This window comes from Podarcis vaucheri (assembly GCF_965113315.1).
Source record: "Podarcis vaucheri genome assembly, chromosome: 12".
In the NCBI taxonomy this organism is placed as follows: Eukaryota; Metazoa; Chordata; class Lepidosauria; order Squamata; family Lacertidae; genus Podarcis; species Podarcis vaucheri.
In genome coordinates this window covers 48,579,422-48,600,481 of record NC_138750.1, presented here as the reverse complement: position 1 = coordinate 48,600,481, position 21,060 = coordinate 48,579,422, and the positions used below count along the sequence as shown (strand labels likewise).

Here is a 21,060-nt window from a genome sequence, read left to right as displayed (position 1 = left end):
CTGCTAAAAACATGGTTGTTTAGGCAACACAATCAAATATGTATAATGTTGGCATGCGTTTTCATCTGTTTTCTAGCTCATTGCCAATTTTAGCTATTTTTTGAAGGTTTCGAATATTCATCTTTAACTTTTTTATATATTGACAAGTCCGTTGTTTTAATCTTACTCTAAACCGCTTTTAGGGTTTTGGTTTGTTTTAGCAACCAAGCGGTACATGCATTTTATGAAACAGATCAATAAATAACAGTGGGATAAATTTACACTAAAATGCTGGTGAATTTCATGATTATTATTATTTTTTTTAAAAAAAACCAACCAACAAAAGCCTTCTCAGTCTGATGTGGAAATGTGGAGAACGGGACTTTGGAAAAATGAGAAATGGAGAGAAACTGAAATCATGAGATTCTCCCATCCCTACTTTGTGAATCCGTCTGCCGAAAGGGCACAAGTTCTGAAGTCAGGTATGGGTGACATGAGATCTCGGGCCCCCCATCTTTGTGGTGTTTGATCAATATGAAGTCATCCTGCTAGTGTAAGGACAATGGCAGCTTCTGTGTGCAGTGATTAACATTCTGGATTGCATAAGCTTTGTTCAGGTAAAGGGACTGGAGAGTCATGGTTCCCTCTCACACACTGGTGTGTGCACAACAGCACACCAACCCTCCCTGCCCCCACTGCTGTCTCGTATCTGAAGCTTGAGCAGGAACCGCTGTAGCAATTATTCCTCTAAACATCTGTCACAGCAACCTTTCCTTCATGCTGTGGGGAACTGGTACAGAGGAGCTGGAATTCTAGGTGAATCATCCAGAGACTTTTCCTCGCAGAAGGTAGTCTAAATTTGTAGCAACAAAGAGAGAGGGAGAGAAAGAAAATTAAAATATATATGCTTTCATACACTTCTTAATATCGACTATCTGTATGTGTAGGAGAGAGAGGTGGAGAAGACTGCATTTAAATGAGGGGGGATATGGAGCAAGTTAATGAGGTTTCTGGCATTTAAAGACAGTGTTGGCCTGTGTAAGCTACTGCTTTAATTATTATTATTATTATTATTATTATTATTATTATTATTATTATTACCCCACCCTCCCCAGCCAAGACCAGGCTCAGGGTGGCTAACACCAAATATAAAAAACAATTGATTGAAATACAGCTTAAAAAACAAGGTTAAAATACAACATTAAAACATTAAAACACAGCCTCATTTCAGTGGAAACTCAATCAAAAACTTTTTTGGGGGATAAAAACGTCAAGTCTTCACCAAGGCTAACTATCCAGACTGGTCCTACATGGGCCAGAAAAATAAAGCCAGAGAAGTCCCCAAATAGGGGTTCCAACACAGAAGGAGAAAGGAAAAAGAAAAATATAGCCATACCTGCCAGCATTCTTAGTTCTGGACCCAGGATATCATGTTGGGGACAGAAGTGATGGGGAGAAGGAGGAGTGGTGGCAGCGCCACACCTCTCCTCTGCTGGACTCTGGTGCATGAGGGAGACGAGGACAGCCCCTGTGGTGAGATTACTCTGGCAGTACTGGCAATGCCAGTGGCTCCTGTTGCAGGTGGGCCAGAGCTGCTGCTGCTTCCAGTGCATCACTCAGGGCTGGGCTTCAGCAGCTGCAACTTCTCCTCTTTTGCCCACACTCCAGCAGCCACTAAAAGGTAAAGGTAAAGGGACCCCTGACCATTAGGTCCAGATGTGACTGACTCTGGGGTTGCAGCGCTCATCTCGCTTTACTGGCCGAGGGAACCGGTGTACAGCTTCCGGGTCATGTGGCCAGCATGACTAAGCTGCTTCTGGCGAACCAGAGCAGCACACAGAAACACTGTTTACCTTCCCGCCAGAGTGGTACCTATTTATCTACTTGCACTTTGACGTGCTTTCGAACTGCTAGGTTGGCAGGAGCAGGGACCGAGCAACGGGAGCTCACCCTGTCATGGGGATTCAAACCACCAACCTTCTGATCGGCAAGTCCTAGGCTCTATGGTTTAACCCACAGTGCCACCTACGTCCCTCCCAGCAGCCCCTATGAGATGCCAAAGGGAGGAGACTGGCAACAGTGGCTATGGAGAGGCTCGGCTGGCTCATCCACCTCCCCAATCTTGGTGGTGGCGGTTCTGGAGGGGGAAAGCGGGACTTTCCCACATCTAAACATAAGCTGGGAATGCTTCTGTGAATCTAGGATATCCCACTAAACATGGGGCGGTTGAAGGGCACGGTGATATAGCTGCCAGTCTGTGCACACCAGCTGTTCCCACTGTCTAGCTTGCTGATCGTAAAGTCGGCAGTATGATGGGGTGAGCTCCCGTTGCTCTGTCCCAGCTCCTGCCAACCTTGCAGTTTGAAAGCATACTAGTGCAAGTAGATAAATAGGTACTGTTGCGACGGGAAGGAAAATGGTGTTTCCATGCCCTCTGGCTTTTGTAACTGTGTTCTGTGTACCAGAAACGGTTTGGTCATGCTGGCCACATGACCCGGAACAGCTGTCTGTGGACAAATGCGAGCTCCCTTGGCCTGGAAGCAGAGGTGAGTGCTGCACCCCATAGTTGAATTTGATTGGACTTAACGGTCCAGTTGTCCTTTACCTTTACCTTTGCTGCCTGTGCTTCAACCCATGGTTGCACTGTGATCAGCTGGCACAGTCCACACCCGAACACGAAGCACTCTATGCTATGGCATGAGGGTATCAGGCTCAACTGCAGCAACTGTTCCAGGCTGGAGCTGTTATCCGCCTTCCCCTTTCTGCCCCAGCAAGTGTGACCAACAAGACTGTGGATGTGGCAGTGGCACCCCCCCATTAAATTCCATACCTTCTCACCTAGGGTTTGTGTGGCAGTCTAAGTCTGTTGAGATTTAGTTTCTCCCAACTGTATGTATGAACCTCACAGCTACCTTGTGAGACAGGTAACTATTAAGACTAATTTAAAGCTGGGATTTTTTATTTTTTTGAAATGGAGCAATTGTGATTGCTTCAAAACAATCCATTTTTAAAAAAGTGATTTGAATGCACAACACCGGCGCCCCACCAATTGGCCTATTAAAGTGCCTCCCCCAAGCCCAGCTATTAGTCAATTGCTGCCACAATAAAGTTGTTTCAACGTTAGTATTTTTTCAAAATAATAACCGAGATGAACACCTTGGGTTCTCGATGCATCTGCTTAATTGCATTTATTTAGCACTTTCACCAGGGAGAGAGCGAGATTGAGAGAGAGAGAGAGAGAGAAAGAGAGAAGAAAGAACGTCGCCTTGGCTGGCAGAACTCCCTACCTTTTCCCTGTTGAAGAACAGTATCAACACACTATCTAAGAGCTAAAGTACATGTTTATTTTTAGCTCTCTCCCACAGCGAATAACACTGACAATGTAGGGCATTAGAAAAATATAACACATCAATGGTCTCAAGCTGAAATGATTTAATGGCCTCAGGAACAATGCCACCTGAGACACGAACTGTATTTTTGAGCCTGGTGGGGAGAGGTTAAAGAAAACACCACAAAATCTTCACAGACGTTTGCATTGCAGGGCGAAGGCAGTAGCGCAGATCCAGGCTGGAAGATGGGCTTCCTCTCGGGAAGCAAGAGGTGCCAAGTCAGCCATTTTGTCAAAGCAGTGAACGGCGAAGAAGGAAATCACTGTGGGGAGGGTAGAAGTGGGGAAAGAGAAAAGGCCTCTGATCTGCCTTTTTCTTTCACCGAGTCTCAGAGGTCCCTAATCCCTATTATGTGCAAATGTGCATAATGGAAGAGAGAGATGTAAGAAGGCACCAGGGTGGTATTCCCTGCCTCACTGTGTATTGGTTGCATGCAACTCTGTTTCTGTCCTGCCGTAGTTCATCTTCCACCAAAAGCTACGTTATTCAACTCGCAATGGTGAATCTATGCAACTTGCACAAATCCCTTAATTAATCTCGTAAATTGTGTAAACACTGTTGTCATTATTTTATTCTGCCCAATCATTTCACAAGGCAAATTAGGAGGGTGGGTTATAAACAATTATGTAGATCATTTGTAGACTGAAAGCAGAAACCATGGTGAACACCAATTTCGTTTGCTGGATTTATTTCCATTCCAAGCTTGGGATGAATAAGCAAAGAAGAGTTTGGATTTGGATTTGATATCCCGCTTTATCACTACCCGAAGGAGTCTCAAAGTGGCTAACATTCCCCTTTCCCTTCCTCCCCCACAACAAACACTGTGTGAGGTGAGTGGGGCTGAGAGACTTCAAAAAAGTGTGACTAGCCCAAGGTCACCCAGCAGCTGCATGTGGAGGAGCGGGGAAGTGAACCCGGTTCACCAGATTACGAGTCTACCGCTCTTAACCACTACACCACACTGGCTCTCACTGGATATTTGCACTCCTGTTTCTGTTTTCATCTGAATTATGTGACACCCCCAACAGAAACATTTTATCGATGTGACAATGTACTTTTTAATTTTAGAAAACCCGATTATTACTATTCTATTACAACAATATGTAGCCAGAACCACTGCACATCAAACATCCTTGCTTCTTGTAGAAAAAGATCTATAAATGAATAACATTTCACCAAACAAATCAGGAACATGCCAAAATGGACCAGAGGGAATCTTTTGTGTTTGTGTGTGTGTGTTTCTGTGGGTGTGGTTTCCTTTTGCACACACTCGACATTTTGAAGTCCCACAGCTGGTGTCGCTTTCTGCATTTTCAATTAAACGAGTAGACAAAGGGGGTTGTTTTGTTTTAACTTGCAAAATTTTGCAGAGGAGGAGCTGAGAAAGGTTTTGGAGTGGGGTTTTCAGATCTAGCCCCATCAGAATCAAAACATACCTACCCAAGTTTGTCTCTCTTGTGCACACAGCCGAGCAATTTGATGGTGTATCTGGGTAGAAATAATAATTGTGCCTTCAGGCTTTACAACAGAGGCTTTTTATGGACGCATTTAATTAATCAGCAAGTGGGCAAAGTGAATAAGATTCCAAGCAAGGTGAAGGTTAGAGTCATTTATGATTAAACTTCATCTTGTTGTGATCGGTTGGTAATGGTGTCAAAGTTGTTGAATGGCATCCATGGCATTCTGGCATTTGGTAGCGCAGTGGTAGAGCATCTGCTTTGCATGCAGAAAGTCCCAAACTCCACCCCCTCCATCTCCAGGTAGGTCAGGGAGAAAGCCCTGCCTCGTACCAAGGAGAGCCACTATTAATCAGGATCAACAATATAGAGCTGTATGGACTGATGCTCTGACGCAGTATAAGGCAGCTTCCTTTGTTCCACCTTTTATCAGGAAATAAACAAAACAGCCCCAAAGTAAGCTAATAAAGTATCAAATGTTTGTCAAAAGGTCCTCTTCAAATGGAATAAAGCCCATTCATCTTAGCCCTAATTGATAGGGTTGCCATACATCCGGGAAAACCTGGACATGTTCTCTTTTTGAGGGCCAACGCGCCCATCTGGGCAGATTTTTTACATTTTAAAGGATAGGGTGGGCTTAGGCTTGGGCTGCTCTGCATGCCACAGCCACTGCCAACCTGGACCAGGGAAAGAGGTGCATGAGTACTCCCAGTGCTTTTTTTCTAAAAAAATAAAAAATGTTTAGGGGTACTTCATTTTGGCTACTCCCTCTTCCCCTTGCCCCCTTTCCTCCTAGCCCCCTACCAACCCCCAGACAAGGGACTCGAGGCAGCGGCACTGAGAGGACGGGAAGGCCCCCAGCGACATCGGGGTTGGCTTGAGCAAGGAGGGGTGAGTGTTCGCTGGCTGGCTCTAACCAGGCAAAAGGAGGAGAAGGAGCAGTGCCATCGCCTCCACCGTAGCTGCCCCAGACTCCCCTCCCTGGGCACCGGTGGGAAGATTGACAGAGCTCCAGTCCGCGCTGCTACTGCGGAGACAGTTGGCACGTCAGTTGGTCCGTCCATCCGTCAGTCAGGGCAAGACAAAATGTTTAGGGGTATGTGTACCCCTGCATCCCCCCAGAAAAAAAGGACTGGACACTCCTATGCCTCCTTCCTCCAGCTCGGGTTGGCAGTGTCTTGGGCTGTCCTCTTCAAGATATGGCAACCCTATATTGCTCAAGTCTTTCTGAGCCAGACTGAGGGTCCATTTGTTTCAGAATATACCTGAGTATACCTGAATATACCCAGTATACCTGAAGGAGCGTCTCCACCCCCATCGTTCTGCCCGGACACTGAGGTCCAGCGCCGAGGGCCTTCTGGCGGTTCCCTCATTGCGAGAAGCAAAGCTACAGGGAACCAGGCAGAGGGCCTTTTCGGTGGTGGCGCCCGCCCTGTGGAATGCCCTCCCATCGGATGTCAAGGTGATGGACAACTACCTGACATTCAGAAGACATCTTAAGGCGGCCCTATTCAGGGAAGCTTTTAATGTATGATATTTTAGTGTTTTTTGGTTTCTGTGGAAGCCGCCCAGAGTGGCTGGGGAAGCCCAGCCAGATGGGCGGGGTACAAATAAATTATTATTATTATTATTATTATTATTATTATTATTATTATTATTATTTCAGAATCTTGTTTCCCACAGTGACCAGAGATATGCCTCTCAGAAGGTGGCTAGCAGGAGCTCCCCACTCCGGTCCTGCCCCTCCACCTAGTGTCCCCAGTGTTGGGATGTGTCCAAGGGAACGGGGGCAGTTCGCAGGCTCTCAGCTGGCTCCAGCCCACCAGCCGGGCAAACTCCAGTCCTTGGAACAGCATCAAAACAGCGGCACACTGTTTTGAGAAGCTTGAGCACGCCTCAATCAGCAGAGTGAATAACACGTAACAGAACTGGTGGACAGAGGCATATGTAATGCATATTTACAAGCAGTTTATTCAGCATAGTTCAGGACAAAGAAAACATGCCTGCTCTCTTTCATGTCGAAGAGCAGGAAGCATAAGCAAAAGCTATACACAACGGATGTTCCCAGCAGGCTGTGCTGGAAGGACATACAACAACTCCACATGCCTGTTCTTAAGGTGGAATGGAACATCAATATCCTAACACCCAGAACATGCAGGTTGCACTTGACTGATTGTTCTTGGCAGACCTATGTTCTGTCTGTTTGCCAAATTCTTTTTTTCAAAGAACCCCTAGACTTGTGGGTATCAGCTCATCTTATGTCAGGGAAGCCTCTGAGTGCCAGTTGATGTGAGTCACGAGTTGGGAAAGGAGTACAGTGCTCATGTACTGATCAGGCATCTACATGACCACTGAGATGATGGGTTGCTGGGCCATTCTTGTGCTCTTCTCTGTTTTCCCTACTTGGCATTATGACATTAAGAGTAGCAGAACTTGCTGCACACATCTTTATTTTTTACATTCATGTTACCATAGTATGCAAATGAAAGTTAAGGAATTCATAAATTATCCAGGTTTAGATATATTCCTTAAGTGGCACAGCCTTTAATGGAAATGAGGCGGCGGCTGCAAATCAAATTTATTCCTCTATCATTAATGTTGGTTTATTTTTAGCAACCAGTGCGTCTTTCTGGGCTTTCTGGGCTATATGCAACAATTTGTAGTGGCAGGGTGGGGAGGGATCAGCGTGCATTAGAAACGTGTGTCTTGTTTGGATAATTTCTCCCTTGGAATAATTGCTTTCTAACCTTAGATATATTATGCAGTCTGTTAGCGATGTTCATTACGAAATTCTGTAACATCCAGATGGAGTACAAGATATCGCTTAATAAACCAGGGAGCACAGGCAGAAGCTGCACAGAAAGAAGCCGCCCATGTATCACTCATTTAAAGGGAGCCATGATCACATAAGAAGAGCTTTGCTGGATCTGGCCAATGGCCCATTTAGTTCAGCATCCTGTTCCCACAATGGCCAGCCGGATGCCTGTGGGAAACCAGTGAGAAGGACCAGAGATACAAGATCACTCTCCCGTCCTATGGTTTCCAGCAACTGGTTTTAAAGAAGTGTGACTGCCTCTGATCTTGGAAGCAGAGCACAACCATCATGTTTAAAACAGGGATGGGGAACACTCAGGCCAGGGGTTCAAAAGTGGTTTCCCAGTGTCCCTGTCAGGCCCTTCATCATCATCATCATCACCATCATAATTTATTATTTGTACCCCGCCCATCTGGCTGGGTTTCCCCAGCCACTCTGGGCGGCTTCCAACAAAGATTAAAAATACATTAAAATGCCACACATTTAAAACTTCCCTGAACAGGGCTGGCTTCAGATGTCTTCTAAATGTCAGGTAGTTGTTTTTGACATCTGATGGGAGGGTGTTCCACAGGGCGGGCACCACTACCAAGAAGGCCCTCTGCCTGTTTCCCTGTAACCTCACTTCTCACAGTGAGGGAACTGCCAGAAAGCCCTCAGCACTGGACCTCAGTGTCCGGGCAGAACGATGGGGGTGGAGACGCTCCTTCAGGTATACTGGGCCGAGGCTGTTTAGGGATTTAAAGGTCAACACCAACACTTTGAATTGTGCTCGGAAATGTACCCAGAGCACCCATGAGGTTCCCCACCCCTGTAGTATCTGGGTTTTCAAAAAATAAAATTGGTTCTATCTATCATCTATCTATCTATCTATCATCTATCATCTAATCTCAGAGCTAAAATCTGGAGCTATTCAGTCCCACCATATATATTGTCTGATTCACACATCACTAGCATTGCTTAAAATGAACAATAAAACACACAGCAGCCCCACTGGTAAAGTAAAGGTGCTTTACTTAACAGTTACATGCACCCCACCCCAATCTCTGAGCAGTCCAAGAATCCAGGGGTTCGAGGTATATACCCAGAGTTTGGTTTTCTTGGAATGAGGGGCAGAGGAGACTGTGGTGTTTTTAGGATATATGGTTTATTTGCCCATATATGCAACCTGAGCCTAAGTTGCAAGGGCTCACAGCATTAACACCTCAGAAGGTCTTGCTTGAGTCCCATGGACTCAAGCAGAAATCCAGTGTGGCTCTCATGACTCTCTGGCTTTTGCTTGCTTCCAGCCCAGCTCACACAAACTCCGCTCCAGCTTTTCTCCTCCTCACTACCAGCCATCCATTTACTCTCTGGCACAGAACAACTTCCTTTCTCATACTAATCACCCATACTTAGGGGCCATTATGGCCCTTGCCTGGCTAATTCAACAATGGAATCCTCCATTAGATTTTAACCCTTGCTGGATCTAGGAATTAGAAGGGATTTAGGCATCACACAGCCTAATCCCTGTGAGTCCCCGCTCACAACAACCTACAACAATGTTCACAAGGATAGCTTCAGATTCTGCACTACATGACTGGAGCTACTGTCTTGACATCCTCATGCAAGAAAAGAGAGAGAGAGAGCATAGGAGGAAGGGGCATAGTTTAGGTGTTAGTAGGAAACCACAATGATTATTTCCCCTGACTCTGTACTAGTCTCAACCCTTCCCTGTACTGACTGTAGGCATGCAAGGTTGCCTATACCCAACAGTAGTAAGCCATGCATATATGTATTTACACTGATTTATCCTCAGTTGAAGCCAAGCCAACTGCTGGTGCAATTACGCTCTCTCATATTTGCTCTAATCATGTGACTTTCTGCCTAGAGATGAGCTCTAAAGGGCTCCCATGCTCCGTGTTGGGTACTCTGCATAATGCCCAATGTTATTCCCTTGTCTGGCTATGTCTGCTGTGTACCAGCTCACTCCCATATCTGCTCCTGTGCAATTTGCATTCGTGTGTACAGACTTGCGCAGGAGCCAAGCTCAAATTACTGTGTCTGAGGCAGTTCCCCACACTCTAGATGTACGCTGCTGCAAGCCAAAGGTATTTCCAAACACACTTGCAAAAGGCTGGCATGTGTGCCCTTGTGTTACCTGTTTGACATCAGCAGGAAGCTTTCAATGCCACCTCTTTCATTTTTTCAATGGAGTCCTTCTTTTGCCTTTCAGCTGGATGGATGGCTGAACCCCCAGTGTTAAGAAGAAGAAGAAGAAGAAGAAGAAGAAGAAGAAGAAGAAGAGTAGGAGGAGGAGTTTGGATTTGATATCCCACTTTATCACTACCCTAAGGAGTCTCAAAGCGGCTCACAATCTCCTTTTCCCTTCCTCCCTCACAACGAACACTCTGTGAGGGACTTCAGAGAAGTGTGACTAACCCAAGGTCACCCAGCAGGAGGAGCGGAGATGCGAACTCGGTTCACCAGATTACAAGTCCACCGCTCTTAACTACTACACCACACTGTCTCAGCCACGATCAGACGTGCTGCAGGAAAACACCTGAGACATGAAATGAGTACTGTCAAATCTGCCATTCCCATCTCTCACTTTAAGTGGGCACAATTCATTTTATGGTGGCTTTTGCAAATTGCGCCTTTTATTTAGGGGCATTGAATTCATCACTGGCTGTGGTGAAACAAAACTTGGGAAATTTGAGCTGAAGGCAGAAGATACTGTTTCTTTCCTCCAGAGAGCTGAAAGTGAAATGAAAAATATATAAAAATATTGGTGGTGTGCTTCTCTGTGTGTGGGGCGGGGGGAGGGAGAGGGAGGAGTGCATGCTGGTTACTTCTGACTTGGTGTCACCAGTGGTCTAGCAGATTGTTCAAAAGCCTCAAAAACCTGTTTGGCTTGTGATGAGAGAGGTGGGAAAAAGACTTGAACATGTGCTATATAACGGGTTATGATGGCTCTATCCTTCCGCCTTCATCACTCTTCAAAGTATTGCCTGTCTCTGTCTCCAGACAAAGTTTCAGAAGGTCAATGGACTGTTGTTTACGGCATGTCCACAACAGTGTGTAGATCAATTTTATGATCAGAAAAAGTCAGAGGACGAAGAAAGTCAGGAATCAGCCAACTGTAAAAAAAATAACAATTTTCACTCTCTCTCTCGTACACACCCTGAAACATACACTATTTAAGTTTGCCCAATGCATTAGCTGACTCCTTTAATTATTGTGCATGGGGAATAAATTGTCTCTGATTCCTTTAGCTTCCATTCATTCCTGTGTTGAGCTGAGAATTATAATTGTTTGGCACTCATTCAGACAGTTGTTTTAGAATCTTTCCTCCATGTCCCTCCACATTTCCTTTCCTTGAGGAAATCCATTTACCGGAGTTGCCCTTTTCACTATTTCCTGTTTTTCAACATTTACTATGAAATCATTTTTCTGTACATAGGTTTTTCCCCCCTGTTTGTTTTTTTGCTTTATGACCTGCAGATGCTGGGTTAAGGATGGGAGACGATAACTTACGCTTATGTTCCATCATGAGTAACTGTGTTGGCATCAGTAAAATTGTCGCAGATATTTGTGAATGATGTCAGACTCGGAGGGAGCCCCTAGTCTTGGTGTTGCCCTTGTAGAGGAAGAAGAGAAAGGGGACAAAACTAGAAGTAGTTGGCTCTGTCTGTCATTTGTTCTGGCTTCACCTACTTTTGGTCTCCCTTCCTTCTGCCCTATCAGTTCCAATGAGCACCAACACAATTGGTTCATGAGCATCAATAGATGGTGGTGGAGTCATGCTGCCAAAACCCCTTTGGAATTTATTTCAGTATTTTTTGAAGCGGAATTTTTCTCTGTTATTTTAATAAAGTCAGATCTGCTGTTTTATTATGCTTAATATTATGCTTAATCTTTTTTATTATGCTTAATAGTTTTATTATTATGTGTTTTTTTCTTTTTCTTTTTGCTATGTTTTTATTTCATGGCTCTGAGCACTTAAAAAATAAAAAGCTGACTAGCATTGCAAACCTATGTGCCCTTTGGCTGCAATCCTATACTCACTTGCCTGGGAGAAAGTTCCACAAAACTTAGCTCTGAGTACATCATTGCACTGGTATTAGGGATAACACATTGTCAATTTTGGTTTCTTATTTTCCCAATCTTTCATTCTTTGCTCCACATTTCTGCATGAACTCAAGAACCTTAAGAAATAATAATAACCAATAACATTCATCAGCGTTTTGCTTAATACACTACTTTTTGTATGGAATTTTACCTGATCCACAATTTTTTTCCAGGCAATTTCCCCTAGTGCAGTGCCTATTTTAAGTTCCTACCACTAATGCATGCATTTTAAAGTACACTTAACCCTAATATACATTATCTGTATGCATTAGTTTCCCAGAGAGCTGCATCACCACCTTTGGAGAAGCGCAACTTTCAAAGGACAGCTGTGTTTCCCTTGACATATTGCCTTGGAAAGTGCAGATTAGGCAGGTTTGCATTAAAATACGAATTCAGTCCCGTCCCGTCCCCCCACCTTCCTAGCTCTTACTTGGGAGTAAGCCCTTTTGAAGTCTGTGGGACTCCTGAGTAAACACACAATGAGTTGGGCTGCGAGAAATGTTATGAATCAATGAAGGACAGAATGAGAACAACAGCAAGAAATCAATAAACCAAAAAGTCAACTTGTGCTGGGAATTGTGGTGATGAAAATCCTTCCCCCCTCCCCTTTATGCCCTCTTTTCCTGAAGCAGGCAGAAGAATGCAACGAGAACCCTGATGGATGAGGGAAAGAGAGCATCTGAGCTACTGATCTCCTGCTAGCGTGGTCCAGTCAGAAGAGAGAGACCACAAGCTGGACTCAAAGGAGAGCACTCTCCCCCTCCCATTTATTGCCCCTAGCAGCTGGGATTGAAAGATGCATGCCCTACGGAAACTGGATGTTCCCTTTAGCTGCTGTGGCTGCCTGCCTGGCTGGCAGGCAGACTAATGAGGCGCTCAGCAAATGGTATAGTTTTAAAATAACACCAGACACAGGTCCGGTCTCTTTCCTCCTCCACCTCCTAGAGGTTACTAAAAGCAATATTTTGTGCAAATATCTTTGAAGCCTCAGTGTACTTCTGGTTTTTGTATAGGCATTGCAAACCTTTGAGAGAGAGAAAATCACATAAAATCCGACGGCATAGAATATATTAAGTAAAAAAAGAAAAAAGGAAGGAAGAATAAAGAGTATTATTCTTAGAAGCCACCATACATGGATTGCCCTTTGATTTCTATTGTCTGCCTTTGTTGCTGGCCCAATTTTGTGCTTGTTTGTCTTGTACATCACAGCTGCGTATTGGAGAATGAATGCTTTGGGATTTGCCTATTCTCTTCAACAATGCCTACAGCTCCTTCCTGGTCAATACATGACCCCACCTGGACCATCTACTGCAGCAAGAGTGAGGCTAATGTGTACAGCAGATATTTCCTGTTCCCAACGTTTCTCCATTGTTCTTCATCTATGTGGCTTGAACTGTGCTTTCTGTCATCATGGATGCTAAATGCACAATACCTCTCTTCTTTGCTGAAATATCTTATGTGTGTTTAATTTTCAAAGGCACCTCGATGCTCAAAAAGATGCTACATCTGAGCTGGAATATAACTTTTTTAAAAATGCATTTAAATGGAGTGTTGAATAACCCTTTTGTGGTAGCACTGGAATTTGGTTACAAAAGAATTAATTGGGATAATCACACAAACACAAACGCAGCCCTCTCAAGCTATGCTTTATGATTCATTTTATACTGATGAAGAGATGGTAGAATTATGGAATTAAACATTTCAGAAGGCAGGCACCCAGTTATATTTTTGAGGGCTCCAAAGAATTCAGGATGTTTCTCCACACCCCATTTCCTCCCCTTCTTCCTGTGAGGTTGACTTGAGCTAGTGACAGACCAAGATTGCACACTGATCTTCATGGTTGGGTGGGAATTTGAACACAGATCTCCCTGGTCCTAGTCTGACACTCTAAATCACTGCAACATGCTGGTTTGGAAATGTCAGCAGGCCCAAAATGAGCACCCAGATTATTGGCTTGGTATCCTTGTAGAATTCACATAACCCTCTGTTTAAAACAGCAGTCCTGGTTGCCAGTTTGTTTTCAGGCCAATTTAAGGAGCTCACAGTAGTGTTTAAAGCCACAAATATCTGAAAGCCACCTCCTTCCTTACTGGCTCAGTTGGGTGTTAAGATTGGTAGAGGTAGCCTTCTTAGTAGTTCCACCACCCTCAGAGGTTTGGTGGGCTTATGTGTGTGACAAATTCTCTATGCCAGCCCTAAATTGTGGATTTTCTTCCTCATCTTAATTATGTCATTTCTGTCATGTGCCAAAGACACACCATTTTACCCTGATGTTTGACACCTGAAAGATTTCTTTTAGGCCCCATCCTGTTCTCTTGGTGATCATTTGTTCTAACTGATTTCAATATTGCATTTTAAATTTTAAAGGTTTATAATCCACCCTGGGTGAAAAGCAAATAAGAAATCAAACAAATACTGTTACCGTCGCCACCAACAAATTAGCACATTGGGGGTGACGTCTCTTAAGTGAGCTCATTTAGAAGGAACCGGCATCCACCTCTTCAGACAGATATTTGTGAAGATGTGGGATTCCTTCATGCCTTGACTTCATTTCTTTTAAGAGTTGGGAGAATGGTTCAACACATGCATCATTTATTCGTTTTACTTAAACAGTTTACATCCTGATTAGCTTCAATCATCTTTAAAGGGTTTACAAAGATGTCTTTAACAGGACCGTGATAGTATCTCCAGTCCAGGTTGACTTAAAAATAAAAAAACTCAGGTTCAGAAATCTCTTAAGAAAACATGAATGCACTCTGGCCAATTGTGGAATGGCTTTGTAACCTTAAAAGCTCCAGTAGTGCAGAACCATTGACTAGCCCATAAATAAATTTGTTCCTTGAAATAGAACTTGCTACCTTCTGACATTTTAGTTGGCCCAACTCCTAATCAAGACAATACACAACCCTAATGTTAATTTGGAATTTCCTCTTCCCCTGTCATGGACCATCATGACTACTTGCCATTTCTATAAGTTCAGCATCTCTTTACAAGTCTGCCTGATAGCAACAGCAACCTGAGTAAATACTAGTAGGGAACACGGTTACTCCCCTCTATGACATCTTTGTCCTAATAGCTAAACATGTTACCACTGAAGCCCGATGGACATATAACTCTATCCTGCCTATGTTTACACAATCCACTGAGTTCAACAAGACGCTCCCCAGGAAGTGTGCATATGATGGGGCCTTCCAGATGTTTTGACCTGCAACTCCCATCATCCTCAGACCACATGGTCAATGGTCTCAGGAATGATGGGAGTTGTAGTGCAACAAGATGTGGAAGGCACCATGTTGGCTACCCCCAAAGGCAATCTCTTTGCCAATTCCAAGGTGAAGGGAATTTCATCTCTCTTTTATTCATGGTGGCAGGGAAGCAGCTGCCCATTATTTAGAAGCTGAAGATATTATCAAGATCAGGTCAATGGAAACAAAAACGCAGTGGCTGCTGGCAACCTTATAGAATTTATTATTCACTCATTTGTTCCGCTTTATAGCTGGTCTATCCCAAAGGCTCAGGCTGGATAACAGCAATTTTATTGAAAAACAAAAGAGAAAGATTCCTGTCCCTTTAGGTGCATAATCTAACAATTTAGTAACTGGAACGTGTTTTTAATTAGCTGATTATCCATCAGGCACAAGGCATTTATGTTTAGAAATCTTTAAAACAGCCACGTTACATTAGGAGCTTTATGTCTACAGCTTGGCCCTGTGACTTGCCATTTCGGTTAACATTTACAAATGGACCCCACTTCGTCTGAAGAGTTTCTCCACCATGTCTAACTTGGTAAACAGGAGACGATATGACCTGAAGCTGGTTGTGATTCATTTAGAACAGCAGGATGCGAAAAATGTTACAGGGTTTATGTGTGTGTGTGGAGCTGAGAATCCCTTCTGGGCGGAGAAGGGTCAATCCATCCCTCTCTGCAGGAGATGTCTGCAGCCTGCCATACTTACCAGTCAGCCAGTGCCATCTTCTGGAGAATGAGGGCCAGCTGGGACCAATGAGGGCTGGATACCATGTCCCAGCGGAAAGGGTTGCAGGGGCAGGGCAGTCCTGCCGAGAACCAACCCTACAGTCAGAACTTCATTAGCAGACGCCAACTTTAAAAGAGATTTAGACAAATTCCTGGATGACAAGGCTATCAACAATTGCAAGCCATGATGGGAATGTTCTGCCTCCACTGCTATAGCTAGAAGGGCCTCTGGTCTGACTCAGTATAAGGAAGCTTCCTATGTTTTTATATCTGCCAGAAAAAAATGGGACATCCAATTTTTTTCGAGCAAGATCAGGGTGGCCATTTGGGGAGCTGCAATCCTGTGCACTCTCATGCCTCATTCTGCCAGGGGCTGGACTGAGGAGGAATGGTGGGAGCTGCCCTCCCCTTCTCCTGAACTTTCCCAAGGGTAGGAGAACAGTATTGATTTAGAACAGTGGTTTGCAGAAGGGTATAGTCCAGAGGGGAAAAGCTGGGAGGTACTGGGTGAGGAACAGCTAGAAGAGGAAACACCAGGAGAGAGACTGCTGGCAGATTCAGTGTCCTTGGACAGCATTCCTGACCCCTTCCCCTTTGCCTAAAACTAGATGGGCTTTGAGAGTGATAGAACTCTCAAAGCTCGGCAGCAACAGGCTCAGATTACCCGATGTAGGAGTGTCGTAGATTAATGAGGACGAAGAGGGTGAGCCTTTACTGGAAGCAATGCCATTTCTAGAGAGTTGTGCATTTCTTTGTCTCTCACTGTGATTATTAAAGAAACTAACCGGTAAGGACGCTCCTTTCGTTCTTACCAGATTCCCCGAAGCCTGACACATTCTCACCCTGAAAAAGTGATTTTTTGTGTGGGCACAATCTTGCAAGGCACCCAAAACACACATGAGACCAAGGCATGGGTCACAAGATTCACTTGGGAGCACGTCCTGAAAGAAGCATGGCCTGGTTGGGGGTCTGGAAAAGTTGGATGGTATGTGTTCCTTATATGGCTCCCCTTCTTTCCCATACTGCTGCAAGAGACACTGATGAGACCCAGACACTTGATGCTACCACTAGCTAAATCCCCACCTGCTTTGTTTAGCTTCTTTGTTTAGCTTCTAGCCTGATGAAGATGAGGGAAGGTTCTGTGGCTGAGTGGAAGAGCATCTGCCTTGCATGTAGAAGACATATGGTTCAAACCTGGTCTCAAGGTAGGTCTGGGAAAGACTGCTGCCTGAGACCCCGGAGAACCACTACCAGCCAGTTTAGATGGTCCTGAGTTAAATGCATCAATGACCCAAATCAGTACAGTAGTACCTCAGAAGTCGAATGCCTTGCAAGTCGAATGTTTTGGCTCCCGAACACCGCAAACCTGGAAGTGAGTGTTCCAGTTAGTGAACATTCTTTGGAACCCAAATGTTCAGCATGGGTCCCGCAGCTTCCAATTGGCTGCAGGAGCTTCCTGCAGCCAATCGGAAGTCGTGCCTTGGTTTCCAAATGTTTTGGAAGTCGAACAGACTTCCGGAATGGATTCTGCTCGACTTCCAAGGTACGACTGTATAAGGCAGCTTTCCTGTTGTCCTATGTTAAGAGATCTGGAGAACTTGCAAACTATTGTTCTTTTTGGGAAGTTTTGGCTATCTTAATAAAGATACGGCTGCAATATTTGGTGGTTGGTTTTTTGGTGTGTGTGGTTCTTTGATTTTTTTTTTGCATTTTTCTTACAGGACAACACAGCTATCTTTCCTTCATTTCCCCCTCGTCTCTGTTGGTTTTCAGTGGAGGTATCAGACTTCAATGTCCTAGCAGCTTAACTGGAAGCTTAGATATTTACAATAAAAATAGTTCCAATATTCCACACCCCTCCCCTTTAATGGTTCTTTTTTCATTATCTGGACAAATGGTTTCAATGAATACGATGGCTTTGAAATACAATCTGCTCCACTTATACTGTCCCGGCTTAATTTAGCCAGCTGTTGGGGCCATCCAAAAGCTAGAATTTATTCCTGCTTTCATTAGGTCCCATGAAAAAAAAGATTATCCAGCTAAAAGCAATCTAAACACAGGGCATTAATAATGCCCAATAAAAAGGTGTTTTCATAAACAACCCATCACATAATTTAAAACTGGCTATGGCAAAGGCATGATCTATGTTAGAAACTTGCTTATTGTGACATGTCGTACATATATCCAATTTAAAACCCATCATTTACAAGCATTAATATTAGCAGTAAAAACACAGCCTGAAAAATCTCATCGCTATACTTGGAGAGTTTGCTTCTGCTGTAAGCCATGGCTCTGAATGGAGAGTTAATTGAACAATTCTTGGAAATGCACCACAAGATGAAATTTTTCATTTTCCTAGTGGTTGGACCAGATTTATCAAATTTCAGTGAGGGTGGGAATCCCACCACCACTCCTTGTTTTCCTCCAGCTTTTTAAAACATGTTTAGATGAGGGGCAAATTTCTGTCTTCACTTTCCTTCTTCCCCCAAGATCAAAGGAAGTTAAAAGAAGTGCTGGTAACTTTATATGTACAGATGTTCAGTCTTGGGTACTATATTTTTTTATTGTAGACTTCTGGAATGTCTTCTGTGGAACCATTCATCTATGTATTTCCATTCCACTTTATTGAACTATAAAAGCAGCTAATCAAGAAATGCAACACCTATTATCTAAACAGTTTTTATAGGTGTGTTTGGCTTGAACGAACACCATAATTTAATTCCTATATCCTTCCCAATTGGTGCTGGATCTCATCAATGAAATGGCATCTGGCCTACGTAAGGAGTTTCATGGGATGTTTCCCAAGGAAAGCAAATGCCAAAGAATGCAACTTCATAGATGAGATTCTTACAGAACAAAACTGCCTGGGAAAGTCCCATGGCAATCACTAACACTGACTGCTAACTAGCAGCAGGTAGAAGTAAGATTTTGGTATAAAGAGCGTAAGAAGAGCCTTCTGAATCAGAGACCCATCTTGTCCATCATCCAGATTCATAATGGCCAACCAGATGCCCAAGGGGGGGGGGAACAGAGTGCAATTCCCTGCAACTGGTTCTGCAAGAATCTCGTAGACCACAGAGCCCTCTAGGTCTCCTCTGTTCTGCTTCATGGAAGGCTTTTGGTTTTTGGTCACAGAAAGTTCATTGCTGCTTCCTGGTGCAAGATTCTTCCAGCACCTAGGATGTTAGCCAGCTCCCTTCAAACGAACAACCAACCAACCAACCAACCAACCAACCAACCAATCACTCTATCATCTTCATCCACTTCCAGTTGTTTTCAAGTCCCCATTCAAAGTGTCAGTGGTGTAGTATGGGCCAATCCCAACTTTTCTTGAAACTTACTTCAGCATTGACAACGGAACAGAGTCCTCCACCACACCCTGTGGAAGCATGCTAGCTTAAGGGCTGCAGGGCAGGCTACATAACACATATTTCTAGCCCTCAGAATTTGCTGCCCGAGGCAACTGCCTCACTCTGCCTCATGGAAGGGCTGACCCTGACTTGGAATTATGTTTGATGACTGGCAACATCAAGTGGTGGTTGTGTGCAGCCAACAATGAACAGAATCTGTAATCAGAACATCCATATTAAAACACCACACTGTTCAGTGATGGCAGCCCAGACATTCAGTTGTGGCTTTCACTTCCTTCAGACAATTCCTAGGCCAGCAGGAATCTTTGCATGGTGGAGAAATCAATGGCTCTGACCCAATTTGTGCAATTCTGCTCTCTCAAAAAAAGGGGGCAAAATGATGTCTCCCATCTTTTGGGGAGATGTTATCATGTGGAGATACCCCACTGCAAGAAGAATCAAGCCATGCATCTCTCCCCTTTCCTGAAGTCTTGCGAACCATGTCCATTCAACCAACTTTTCCCATGGAGAGCTTTGTCACATGTGATGCTTCCTGCATTATGGCGAAGCAGAGATGTCCCCACTCCATCTTCATATGAAGCCTCCACATGGAGACTCTCAGCAACCTTGTAAACGTCTGGACTGGCCCATAGAAGGTTGGGCATCAAGACAAATGCACAACTGGGTGAATCTCTCCTGTGTGTCGAAAGGCATATGAGGTTGCCACCTTGCTGAAGGCTAGGTGGGTCAGGGTGTGGGAAACACATCTGCACTGCCTTGGTTTCCATGACTGGAGGAAAAATGGGTGTGATATAAATGTAAGAAAACAAAACAAGGAAACCTGCACCTGCTCTGTCTGGAAGAGCAGGAATTACCTGGGTCACATAGAGATTACATGAGGAAAAATAAAAGCTACATGAAGAATACAGAAGGCTGAGACCCCAAACTTCGTTGTTTCTTTGGATTCAACTTACTCGCTATTTGTTATGCTCATTAAAGTCTTCCTGCAAAAGCTCCTGCAGGCACAGTAAATGAAAGATCATAAATAACAAAACTGCGGCGGTTATATTTCTTAAGACAAAGATGGCTGTAGCTGGCTGGATGGAAGCCAGTCCGTCACCCTCCTGCTCCTCCCCAATTTGGATGGTTAATGCCAGGGCCAGCAGTATCCCTGCGTGAGGCCTCCTTTGTTCACAGAGAATCAAAGCTCTCCTTTTCATTACCTAATAGTTATTCATAAAGCATATTAACCCATTATTATTTAAATAAGAGCCCTTGGAGGCTTCTCTTGGCTGATTTGGATCTACAGATGCAGCTTTGCTTTAGGAATATAGATACATCTCTCTCTCTCTCATATTCTCTCTCCATAAACTGGAGATGTCAGCGCAACATATGTGTAATGCTCTTGCAAATACCATAATTACAACCCATTTGTCAACAGATGACAACTTTAATAACTGCCGTACACCCATCGTTTGAAGTGTCTACATATTTCTTAAATAAATGTTGATTGAAAAATTTACTGTTGCGGCAATATGGCTTAGAATGGCTTGGGATTTCTCTCTCTCTCCCTTCCCTCTCCCCTCCTCCTTCGCCATTACCTCCTTCTTTTGGCTCATTATAGGCCGTAAGCTTGCCTATAAAATGAAAACATATGGGCACACCAGAAAAGAGTCCAGGCCGGCGTTCCATGCGGTCCAAGTCTCGCGGAGTAAATGGCTGATTTAGGTCTGCTTCAGCTGGGTCAAACGAAGTTCATGGATGTGGGGCAATTACCTCATACCTGACATTACAAAGCTCCTTTGGATTTCCTACTGGCACGTGAGAAAGGGCAGGCAGGGACAGGCTGCCTGCCTCAGTTCAGCAGGAGCCGCCACTCAGAACATGGCTCATACAGAAGAAGAGAAATAACATTGCACCTGCCTCTCATGACCAGATTAAATACACCTGAGTTTTAGAGACCAGAGTCCTATTGTGATGGCCTGGG

General features: G+C 44.3%; 1 long non-coding RNA gene across 1 annotated transcript in view; it reads right to left on the bottom strand.

Moving 5' to 3' along the window:
- Positions 1-330: 330 nt before the first annotated feature.
- LOC309515149 overlaps positions 331-21,060 on the bottom strand; it is a 32,799-nt gene continuing 12,069 nt past the window's right edge. The window contains exons 2-3 of the long non-coding RNA XR_014212324.1: positions 1,376-1,548; positions 331-832 (exon numbers count right to left, since the gene is read on the bottom strand). This is a non-coding gene — a long non-coding RNA (uncharacterized lncRNA). The remainder of the gene's footprint in view (positions 833-1,375; positions 1,549-21,060) is intronic.